This window comes from Pan paniscus, chromosome 7 (genome assembly GCF_029289425.2).
Source record: "Pan paniscus chromosome 7, NHGRI_mPanPan1-v2.0_pri, whole genome shotgun sequence".
NCBI lineage: Eukaryota > Metazoa > Chordata > Mammalia > Primates > Hominidae > Pan > Pan paniscus.
Window position 1 is genome coordinate 81,498,642 of NC_073256.2, and position 12,607 is coordinate 81,511,248.

At 38.1% G+C, this 12,607-nt stretch overlaps 2 protein-coding genes across 4 annotated transcripts in view; one reads left to right on the forward strand and one right to left on the reverse strand.

Moving 5' to 3' along the window:
* Positions 1 to 5,900, forward strand: part of MTFR1 (mitochondrial fission regulator 1) — a 128,113-nt gene extending 122,213 nt beyond the window's left edge. Inside the window, exon 10 of the transcript XR_008626410.2 lies at positions 4,905 to 5,900. The gene's annotated coding sequence lies outside the window, so the exon portion shown is untranslated. The remainder of the gene's footprint in view (positions 1 to 4,904) is intronic.
* PDE7A (phosphodiesterase 7A) overlaps positions 1 to 12,607 on the reverse strand; it is a 124,554-nt gene that overhangs the window by 48,441 nt on the left and 63,506 nt on the right. The gene's annotated exons all lie outside the window — the stretch shown is intronic.

Here is a 12,607-nt window from a genome sequence, read left to right on the forward strand (position 1 = left end):
TCGACTCACTGCAACCTCCGCCTCTTGGGTTCATGCCATTCTCCTGCCTCAGCCTCCCGAGCAGCTGGGATTACAGGCATCCGCCACCACGCCCAGCTAATTTTTGTATTTTTAGTAGAGACGGGGTTTCGCCATGTTGGCCAGGCTGGTCTTGAACTCCTGACCTCAGGTGATCCACCTGCCTTGGCCTCCCAAAGTGCTGGGATTACAGGCGTGAGCCACCATGCCCAGCCGAGATGAATTTTTGACAAAAAAATCAATATGGAATTTATTTCGTGTTCACTTAATTTAGGACTCAAAATATCTTATTTCAAGAGACCAAGTATGTGGCTAATTGAACAGAGGAAAATCTCTGTAGGAATATTTGAGACTCTTACTTTAGCCGACTGAAGTTACTTATTCAAAAGAGTGAAACTAAACGAGGAGCCTCCTGGTTATCTTTATGGAGTTGAATGAAAGCAGGAACTTGAGAAGCCTAGTAAGGAGACGCTGCCATAGTAAAAAATGATGCTTAGGAGCAAGGGAGCCTGTTAGAACACGTAGAAAGCTCTGGGCACCTTTCAGTGTAAACCACTCTATGGTCAGCCCAGCATTGATGTCAGTCTCTTCCTCTCTCCCATGCATCACCCTCTCTCTATTTCTCCCTCTCTCCTCTTCCTCCATTATCTTTTCCTCCCAATTCGTTGGGGCTACCCATTGCTCATTGTTATTAAGTGCCTCAAACTTAAATTTTCCCAGCATCAGTCAGGAGACCAAACAGGTTAATGTTAGCTGAATGAAAGGGCATTAAGAATCAGTTAATTAAATGCAGGAGGACCACAAATCTGTACCTTAATGGGTGTAATACTTAGATATAGGGCAGGTCTGAGGATTAGGAATCTTTTTAAAATGGGATGAGAGTTGAGGAAGTTTCTCAATGGGTCTTGGAAAAGTATTAATGCCAACATTTTCAGTTTAAATATTTGTCAGAAATCAGTCTGTTCACTCAAAACAACAACAACAACAACAACAACGCCTGGACCACTACATCCAACTGAATCTTGTTTTTTAAAAATGTATATATTAAATACGTCATACACTTAAAAGAATTAGATCCTTTATTTGTGGCTAATCTTGTAGCCCTCAACACCAACACAGGATTGCATGCACAGCTTTGGGGGACAGACACAGGGCAAAGAGGTTAAACATGAAGCATGAACCTCAGATTTTTGTTACGTAAATAAATCATCAATGACCAGCATAGTATGAATGTTTATGGATTCGCTGTCATGATACATTTCCAACTGCATGACCAGAGACTGTGCTTTCTGTTGTATAAGCAACCACAGTCCTTCTATCAGGTTGAATAAAAGTTTTTAACTAATGGGAGTGTAGTATTATGATGTATATATTGGTTTTCATCCACAGTCCCAGGCTAACTCCTATATCCCTTGTTACAGTCTTTTATTAAAACGTTGGGTGTGTTAGGCCTAAGGAAACAATCTCTCCAATATTCTCCTATCCTCCTTTCACCTGTTTCAATCTTCCCTGGCCTTTCTGACTGTGAGTCTTAAGACTCTCCCCAGAGAGGGTCTTGCCCCATACCCTGGGGGAATCTGGGGGAAGGAATGCTGACCTCATGAAGCTTTCATAAAAACCCAAGAGGACTGGGTTCTGGGTGCTTCCACATAGCTTAACATGTGGAGTTTCTTGGAGGGTGGCGTCCCAGGGAAGGCGTGGAAGTTCCGCACCCCTTCCCCCATACCTCACCCTACACATCTCTTCATCTGGATCCTTTGCAATATCCTTGATAATAAACTGGTAAATATAAGTGTTTCCCTGAATTCTGTGAGCTGCTCCAGCAAATTAATCCAATCCAAAAAGAGGGTCCTGGGAACCGCAACCTGAAGCTGGTCGGTCAGAAGTTCCAGAGGCCAGGACTTGTGACTGGTGTCTGGGTTTTGGGGGCTGGGAGGCAGGTTTAGGAACTGAGCCCTTAACCTGTGGGATCTGACACTCCCTCCAGGTAGATAGTGTTGGAACTGAATTAGAGGACACCCAGTTGGTGTCCACCGCTTGGTGTGTTGGGAGAAACCCCTCCACACATTTGGTCACAGAAGTCTTCTGTGTTGATGACTGCCATGGTGGTGTGAGAGCAGAGGGAAAACACAGTTTGAGGGTTTTTCCTACACAGTGAGCATCCACAAATTTAAACAGTATCTTTAATGAGCTAAAATATTCCAAATCTCTTAACACAAGCCACTAGTATAATTCTGATATGGTTTGGCTGTGCCCCCACCCAAATCTCATCTTGAATTGTAACTCCCACAATTCCCATGTGTTGTGGGAGGGACCTGGTAGGAGGTAGTTGAATCATGGGGGTGCTAATTCTCATGATAGTGAATAAGTCTCAGGAGATCTCATGGTTTTAAAAGGGGGAGTTTCCCTGCACAACCTCTCTTGCCTTGTCTGCTGCCATGTGAGATGTGCCTTTCACCTTCGGCCATAATTGTGAGGCCTCCCCAGCCAGGTGGAGCTGTAAGTCTAATAAACCTCTTTCTTTTGTAGATTGCCCAATCTCGGAATGTCTTTATCAGAAGCGTAAAAACAGACTAATACAAATTCTTACTGATACCTCTATTCTCTTTTAATCACAAAATAGAACATTTCCCAGAGAAGAAAATACTATTTCAAGAAAATACTCCAAGAATGTTTCTGGTCATCCTAAAGTGATGTTAACAATGACTTCTTTATGTAAAAAATCCCTTTCCCAAACTCATAAACTATGTAAATATGTATGATAAATATTACCTTCTGTGCTACAATAATAGATAATAAAAGATATCATCAAAAATAATACAAAAAGGTCAAGAATGCATCAGAAAACTTCTTTAGTGACAGATGCTATCTGAGGAAATTTTTTTATTCTGGCATGAAGAGCCCACTAAAAGTAACAGACATGGCCAGGCAAGGTGGCTCACACCTGTAATCCCAGCGCTTTGGAAGGCTGAGGTGGGCAGATCACTTGAGGTCAGGAGTTCAAGACCAGCCTGGCCAACATGGTGAAACCCCGTCTCTACTAAAAATACAAAAATTAGCCGGGCGTGATGGCAGGCGCCTGTAATCCCAGCTACTTGGGAGGCTGAGGCATGAGAATTGCTTGAACCAGGGAGTTGGTGGTTGCAGTGTGCTAAGATCACGCCACTGCACTCCAGCCTAGGTGACAGAGCAAGACTCAGTCTCAAAAAAAAAAAAAAAAAAAAAAAAGTAACAGATGCATGCACGTATTTTTTTAAAAAAATTGTTATGAAAGTTTGCATGATACGGCCATCTGAGAAATGACTTAACTTAAAAATTACAGAATTTATTGATTAAATCAGAATCATTGCAACAAAGCTGCCAAACTAACCCTGAGAGCATATTTGTACCAGATCTTTGAGAAACACTTCTTGGCTAGAAGAATTCGTAATCATCAAAATCCCTCTATCTTGCATAACCACGAATACAAGTTAGTTTCAAAATGTCTTCCCAAAGCTTGAACTCTCTCGGTTCTTTATAAATAACTACAGAACTGGCCTAATTTCAGTTAATTAACAAATATGTGATCTAGACTGGGTGCCGTAGCTCATACCTGTAATCCCAGCACTTTGGGAGGCTGAGGCAGGCAGATCACTTGAGGTCAGGAGTTTGACACCAGCCTGGCCAACATAGTGAAACCCCGTCTCTACTGAAAATACAAATATTAGCCGGGCATGGTAGTGATTGCCTGTAATCCTTGCTACTCGGGAGGTTGAGGCAGGAGAATTGCTTGAACCCAGGAAGTGGAGATTGCAATGAGCCAAGATTGTGCCATTGCACTCCAGCCTGGGTGACAAGAGTGAAACTCTGTCTCAAAAAAACAAAAACAAAACAGAAAAACCCCACAAATATGTGATCTGAGTATAAACCCGTGATTTTTAATTAGGTGAATAATTTCATCATACCATACTCTTAAAAATTTTTGTCCAGAGATAATTTCAAAACACATACAAAAAGTTACAAAAATAAATAGTATAAAGAACACTCTTTTCTCAGATATGCATTGTTAACATTTGTCTTATTACTTGCAGTATACTTCTGTGTGTGTGTGTGTGTGTGTGTGCAACACCTAATTCTTTTTTCTGAACATTTGAGGGTAGGTTATAAGCACTCTAGTCCTTCACCTCTGTATTAGTCTGTTTTCAACGCTGCTGATAAAGACATACCTGAGACTGGGTAATTTATAAAGAAAAAGAGGTTTGATGGACTCACAGTTCCATGTGGCTGGGGAGGCCTCATAATCAGGGCAGAAGGCAAAAGCCACGTCTTACCTGGCAGCAGGCAAGGGTGAATGAGAGCCAAGCAAAAGGGAAACCTCTTATAAAATCATCAGATTTCGTGAGACTTATTCACTACCACGAGAACAGTATGGGGGAGAACTGCCCTGATGATTCAATTACCTCCCACTGGGCCCCTCCCAGAACACATGGGAATTATGGAAGCTACAATTCAAGATGAGATTTGGGAGGGGACACAGCCAAACCATATCAACCTCTAAACACTTCAGTGAATAACACCATAACTTAATACATGTTCCTATTATAAACAAGGTGAAAGTGAATGTCTTTGCACATACATTAACATTTATATATGATGACTCCATCTGCATACATTTCTAGTGGTGAAATCAAAGAGAAAAAAAGTTTAAAGGTGATACATATTACCAAACTGCCCTCCAGAAAGCCTGTAACAATTTGAACTTCTTCCACCAGCTCCTTAAGCTGATTGCCTAAGTTTCTAAATTTGATAGGAATTTGTTTAGATGTGAGGTTTAGCATTGTTTCTTGTGTTTAATGTGTTTCTGTGCTCAACTGATTTTCTTCTTTTGCCTCTTCATACCCTTTCAGAAAAGACTCGTAAAAGTCAGAACCTGCTGGACAAGAAGGCCTATGGCAAATCCTACTGAAGATAAATTTATAAGCCTTAAGAGAATAAGGACTATGACAAAAACAATCCAAACCACAATAATTCATGGTAGGAAATATTGTGGCATCTACATAATAAAATGGTTGAGGTCCTTCTTTTGTTAATTTTGAGGCCTATAATTGCTCCTTAACTGGTCAGGTATCTTAGATGTCAGCTGGCTCACAGGAGAATGTATCTTCATAATATAAACCCAAACGTTGCTTATAATAAACTGTACATATAAAAAATCTTAAAAGAAAAGTTCAATATTGCAATATAGATGTCTAATTTCTAGGTAAATTTAGTAAACAGAATATGTTCAACATGGAGAAAATCACACTCCAGAAATAAGTTAAAAATATTTCAACATCTAAAAAAAAATTCAGCAGCACCCACAGATACAGCACATAGAAGAAATTAAAAAATTATGAATAGTTTTAATAAATAACACTAATATCATATGTCTTTAACCTGTTGATATCGATCTCCCTCTATATTTTAAGCTCTCTCTCTCTTTAAAAAGACCTGACCCTGGGTAAAGGGTAGAGGATGGATCAAAGAACAGATAATCCTGGCTGGGCGCACGCAGTGGCTCACGCGGTGGCTCATGCATGTAATCCCAGCACTTTGGGAGGCCAGGGCGGGCGGATCACCTGAGGTCAAGAGTTCGAGACCAGCCTGGCCAACATGGTGAAACCCCATCTCTACTAAAAATACAAAAGTTAGCCAGGCGTGGTGGTGGGTGCCTGTAATCCCAGCTACTTGGGAGGCTGAGGCAGGAGAATCGCTTGAACCTGGAAGGTGGAGGCTGCAGTGAGCCAAGATTGAGCCACTGCACTCCAGCCCGGGCAACAGATCGAGACTCCGAGACTCCATCTCTCAAAAAAAAAAAAAAAAAAAAAAAAAAAAAAAAAAAAAAAAAGAAGAAGAAGAAAGAAGGAAATATCCTGAAAGCAGGGATAACGGTTAGTTAGGAGAATACCAGAATAACCTCAGACAGTGGTGATAAATGACTGGTTCAAGGAGAATAAGAGATAACAAGGCAGAAAAGAGATGAATAGAATAGGCTATGTAAGCATACAAAAACCCAAAGGATTTAATGAGACTGGATTTAAGCAATGAAAGAACAGAAAGAGACAACAATTTTACAACAGGGAAATTAACAGTGAGTTTAGGGTAAAAGTAAACAGGTGCAGAAAATAAGTGGGTTGAGGAGCTGTAAGCAGAGAACATTCTAGCTTTAATGAATTTAATACACATATCCAGAATTTTGCAATCAGAACACCTAGGAACTATTTTTATTTCAGCATGCATGTAAATTTTTGTATCATTAGGGAAAATAGTCTTATTTTTAATTCTATACAAGGTAGAGGGCACATTATAGTCTTTCAAAGCTTCAGTACCTCTGAAGGTTTAAACACATCCTGCAAGGTTGCTTTAGTGTTTGTATCTTTGCCAAGTCTGAGATTATAGGAAGTGAATGGGTTTGTGGCATAAATCACAAATTCCTAATCCAAGGAACTTTACAGGGAAGAAGAGGGGTAAAAAAGGACAACTTTGCCTCCAGGTAAATAAACTACTGATATCTTCAACTAGTGCAAGGGAGAAAGGAAATACCCCACAAGGAAGAAACCTTAAGATTCATAACTGGAAATAAAAGAAGGATAATCCTCCTGGTCATTAAATCCAAGGCAGCTCAACTTTACTGTGCATAAACTCAAGCCTAGGGTTAAACTGGCCAGGTGCGGTGGTTCATGCCTGTAATCCCAGCACTTTGGGAGGCCAAGGCAGGTAGATCACTTGAGGTCAGGAGTTCAAGACCAGTCTGACCAATATGGTGAAACCCTATCTTTACTAAAAATACAAAAAAAAAATTAGCCAGGTGTGGTGGCACGCACCTGTAATCCCAGCTACTTGGGAGGCTGAGGTGGGAGAATCACTTGAACCTCGGAGACGGAGGCTGCAGTGAGCTGAGATCGTGCCACTGCACTCCAGCCTGGGCGACAGAGTGAGACTCTGTCTCAAAAAAAAAAATTAAGAAAAAGTTTTGTAAGCTAACTCCTGCAGAGAACAAGTTCAGGCTAATGTTTAGGACAATCAGAGGAGTCAGTGGAAGAAGGGAAGGCCTGAAGATGACTAACAGATTTTAGTCATAGCAGGAGCACGTGCTCATTTCTCTGATTAGATCACATTTCACAAAACACACTAGATTACAATTTCAAAAAGAATTCCAAGCTGTGTGATAAGCAGAACCTATTATAAGCAGCAAAGAATAATGCATTTTTCTCTATTAAAAAAACCCCTCTAAATTATATTACCATGGTGGCTTAAAGAGACATATTCTTGTTTTGTAATAACTATAGGACCAAGTCTATAGCAAGAGTCCATTTTCAACTACAACTTACACATTTGTCACCTTTTATGAACAGCATGATGAGATTGAGAGGATAATCTGCTGCTCTTAACACTGAGCTGCCTCCAGTGTTCTAAATACCATACTACAAAGCTTCCACATCACTGGATCAGGATATAAGTATAGATACCAAAACCTCAAGCCCGGTTCTGCTTCATATTAATTTGAACCATTTTTTTGTCATTAAGTTTCATTTATTATCCAATTTGACCTTCTTTATCTCTTAAAAGGAATATTTAACCCATTTATCTTTATTACTAACATTGATGTGTTTGGTCTTCCTTCTCTTGTCTTTTAGATTTATTTTATTTGCTCCTGGTTTCCTAGTGATTTAGATAGTACATATCCTATTTTAATTTCATTAGAGATACTTCTAACAATCTAATCATGTTTAATGTCCCTCTCCCACCAAAACGTCCCATTATGCCCCCTATTTAAAACTTCTAACAGTTATATTTTTCGAATTCTCTTATTTTACTAAATTCAGTGAATGTTAGGGGGTAGGCTGGAGACTCCAAATACAATTGTACTTTTCTTTATACAAATATCAATATTTAGACTTAACTCTTTTACTGATTTCCTTACCCACAGCCAATCCTTATTTATTGCAACACCAAAACATATTTTTACTTAAACTTTCCAATGAGCAATACATTCACATGAGTCAAAATTCAAAAGGTCTACAACTAAGTTTCTTTCCCCTCCCATCTCCTCAAGCCACCCAGTTTCTATCCTGGAAGCAACCAATGTTATCAGTTTCTGCTACATTATTGCAGAAAAACTATGTATTGAATCATCCTTGCTTCCTTTTCTAAAACAACCCCACTATCGCTGAAGTATTACTCTTTCATGCTGTTGGAAATCCTTATGCTAATAAATATTTTTAAAAGATTTTTTGTACTGACATTTATAGTGAGAATATTATACTTATAAAAAGTTATATTTGCTTTATAAAATTACTCTGAATGGTTCCCTCTTTATAATCAGAAAGTTTAAAGAGCTTTGAAACTAATCATCAATCTTTTAAAGATCTTAAATAATTTGCCTATAAAATTCTCTGGCCCTCAGGCTTTTAGAGAGATAACTCTTACACAACTTTCTCTAACATATTGGTTCTCAGGAGTCTTTCGCACTCTTAAAAATTATTGACAACCCAAATAACTTTAACTTTATATGGGTTATAGCTATCAATATTTACCACAGAAATTAAGTATTTACCATAGAAATTAAATTTTTAATATTTAAATATTTAGTTAATTTAAAAATACATAAAACAAAATTTATTTGAAAATATCTAATGGCTAAATATTGTTTAAATTTATTTAAAAAATTTATTACTATAAACCCATAACATGTTAACATAAATAACATTTTTATTAAAAATAACTATATTTTCCAAAACAAAGAAAAATTTAATGAGAAACGTCCGGCTGTTTCTCATATCTGCTAATACACTGAATTTACTGAGACATCACACATCATGCAGCCTTGGAAAACTCCACTGTATCCTTGAGAGAGAATAAAAGCAAAAAAGGCAAATAACATCTTAGTATTATGATGAAAACAGTTTTAACCTCACAGACCACACTTTAAGTACTGCTGGATTAATTTATGTTTTCTACATTCAGTTCTGATAAACTGTAATTTTTAAGAAAATTTTCTGGATCATACAAGTGTTCAAATATATTTTTGGGGTCAAGCAAAATAGTCCATTTCGATTCTTGTATTTTCTCTTTACCTGTGGTGTTTTCCCCTCTTATTTTTTGAGTATGCACGTTAGCTCCATTCAATCTTTAAGTTAGCTAGCAACTTATCTCTTTTATTGCAAGCAACCAGCTCTTAGTTACAGAGTTCTACTTTTATTTTAGTTTACTAGTTCATTGATTGCTGGTTTTATCTTTAACAACTACTTTATCTTCTCTTAGGGTATTTTGATATTATTTTTCTAACTTCTTGAGTTGGACTACTTAGTTGACTTATTTCATTCTTTCTCATTTATGAATATAAGTATTTTTTAAGGCTATGAATTTTCCTGCAAGCACTGCATTAGCTGAATTTCATAGATTTTCCTATCTAGTCTTTAATTATCACGTTTTTATGGTCTACCTCTTTGACCCAAGAAGTACTTATTTCAGAATTTGAAAAATTTCCAGGTGGCCAGGCCTTTTTGTTTTCTAGCTTTGCTATTAATTTCTAGTATCAGTGATCCTACGTCCTCTGTCAGTTGCCTCTCTTATTTCTTCCCTTTTCTTTGAGACAAAGTCTCGCTCTGCAGCCCAGGCTTGAGTGAAGTGGTGTGATCTTGGCTAACTGCAACCTCCACCTCCCAGGTTCGAGTGATTCTCCTGCCTCAGCCTCCCGAGTGGCTGGGATTACAGGCACGCACCACTGCACCTGGCTAATTTTTACTATTTTTAGTAGAGATGGAGTTTCACCATGTTGGCCAGGCTGGTCTTAAACTCCTGACCTCAGGTGATCCACCTGCCTCGGCTTTCCAAAGTGCTAGATTACAGGCGTGAGCCACCATGCCCGGCCTCTTCCCTTTTCTTTGCAGCAAAAGTCTCTAAAAGAGTTGTTTATACTTGCTATATCTAATTCCCATCTTTCTGTTCTCTCTTAAATTCACTTTAATTTCAGGCTTCCCCTACACCATATCCACATTGCAAATCAATGTTATTGATTTAGCATTCCTCATCTTACCTGAATTATCAGCATAATTTGGCAAAGTTAATCAACCAAAATTTGATTTTTTTAATGCATGGTGTGAACAGGGTCCAAGATTCACTTGATTTAGTGAAATCGCTATTTCTACCCATTGCATTATTTATCTTCTACCTACTTCATTACCACACTTGTCACAAATCAAATATCCATATATGTGTGGGTTATTTCTGGATTCTATAGTATGCTTTTATTCTATTGTCAGTCCTTGAATTAACATCACCTTGACTTAATTATTATTGTTTATAATAAGTTTGATATCTATGAGATGTAAACTCCATAATTTCATTCTTCTTCTTCCTAATTGTCTTGGCTATTCTTGGAGCTGGGATTTTTCACTGTGATTTCACTAAACCTATACAGATCAATTTAGGAAAGAAGAAAAACTGGCATCTTTAAATACTGAATCCTCCAATCCATAAATAACAGTATATATACTTCTATTTAAGTTATCTTTAATTTTTCTATGTAATCACTTACAGTTTTCTATGTAGAGTTATACATATCTTTAGTTAGATTTATCCCTACATATTTGATGTTTCTTGATACAAATTCAAATTATATATTATGTTAATTTTGTCACTGTTACTTTACAGAACTCCCACTACGTACTGACTTTGTATCCAGGAAAACTGCTAAATTCACTTATTAATCCTAACAATTTTCTAAGTACATAACTATGTCATCCATAAAAATGATACTTTTTCTTTTCTAGTCCTTACACTTTTCATTTCTTTTTCTTGCATTACTATACTGGCCAGAACCTCTGAAACAATACTGAATAGGAAAGATGATGAAAGATATTCTTGATTTCTCATCGCAGAAAGAATGTTTTAATATTGCAGCATTAAATATGATGTTTGCTATGGGTTTTGTAGCTAATGTTTCAGACTGTTTAAGTTTTTCTCTGTTCCTAGCTTGCTCAGAATTATAAGAAAGAACAAATACTGAATTTTATCAAATGCTTTTTTTTTTTTTTTTTGAGACAGAGTTTTGTTCTTGTTGCCCAGACTGAAGTGCAATGCAATCCTGGCTAACCGCAACCTCTGCCTCCTGGGTTCAAGCAATTCTCCTGCCTCGGCCTCCCAAGTAGCTGGGATTACAGGCATGCACCACCACGCCTGGCTAATTTTGTATTTTTAGTAGAGACGGGGTTTCTCTATGTTGGTCAGGCTGGTCTCGAACTCCCGACCTCAGATGATCCGCCCGCCTCAGCCTCCCAAAGTGCTGGGATTACAAGCGTGAGCCACAACTTTTCTCCTTTATTTTATTAATATAGTGAATTACACTGATTGATTTTTCACTGTTAAACCAATCTTATATTCCTGGAAAAATACTAATTGGGTCAAAATATATTAATTCTCCCTTTGTGTTATAGATATAATTTGATAATATGTTATTTAGGATGTTTCCTCTATATTCATGAGCGATTTGGCTGTTATTTTTTGTTCTTTCCACAACCTTGTCATGTTGTAGTATCAAGATTACATGCTAGCCTTACGTAACAAATTGTGAAGTGTGTCCTTTTCAGAGTTTGTGGATGACATTTTTAGTTTGACAGTTTAGTTTTTTCTAGCACATCAGAGCTATTTTTCCTTTGTCTTCTACCTTTTTAGTTTCTGTGGAAAATGAAACAATCTGTTTCTGGCAATCTCATAATTGCTCCTTTGAAAGTAATACTCCACTACCCCTCATTACTTTTAATTCTTTGTCTTTGATTTTGGTTTTCATAGTTATACTCTGGTACACTTAGGTGTGATTTTCTTTTAATGTTACTCTGCTTGAGATTTATAATACTTCCTGAATCTGTCCCTTAATGTCTTTTACCAACTTCTAGAGATTTCTCAGCCATTGCTTCTTTAAAGACTGCTCCTGCTACATTTTTCCCTCTCCTCTCCTTCTAGGACCTTAATTACTTTTTCAAAACATTTTGTGCCAGATTACAGACGGGAGATTAAAAAGGTTTTGACCTTGCATCCCTTTGACAACCAGGGTTGGGAGAGGGCTGTGTCTTCCCTCCATGACCCTGAGCAAGCTGTGTGACACAGCTCATCAACAGAATATGGAAATGTGATGTTATGCCAGGGTCTGGGCCCAGATCTTCAGACACTGTGAGTCCTCACACTTCCTCTTTCTTGAAATGCTTGCTCTGGGAGAAAGTAGCTGCCATGTAATTAGTCCAACTACCCTAAGACTTCCCTGAGACTGCCATTTATGGAGAGAGAAAAATGTTGGCACCACACCTAAGAGTGCAGAAGCCATCTTGGAGGTTCCAGCCCTGGAAGATGACATGAGATGGACCAAGGCCCTGGACATAAGGCTCCAGTGTCACCATCCCAGCCATTTTTAAGCTGTCTGAACCATTCCAATCAAAGACCAAGACACTGTAGAGCACAAGCAAGCCAAACTTGATATATACCCTGACTGAATTCCTGATTCTCGGAATCATGAGCATTAAAAATAGTGGTTGTTTTATGCCAATAAGTTTTGGGGTCATTTGTTACTGGGAGA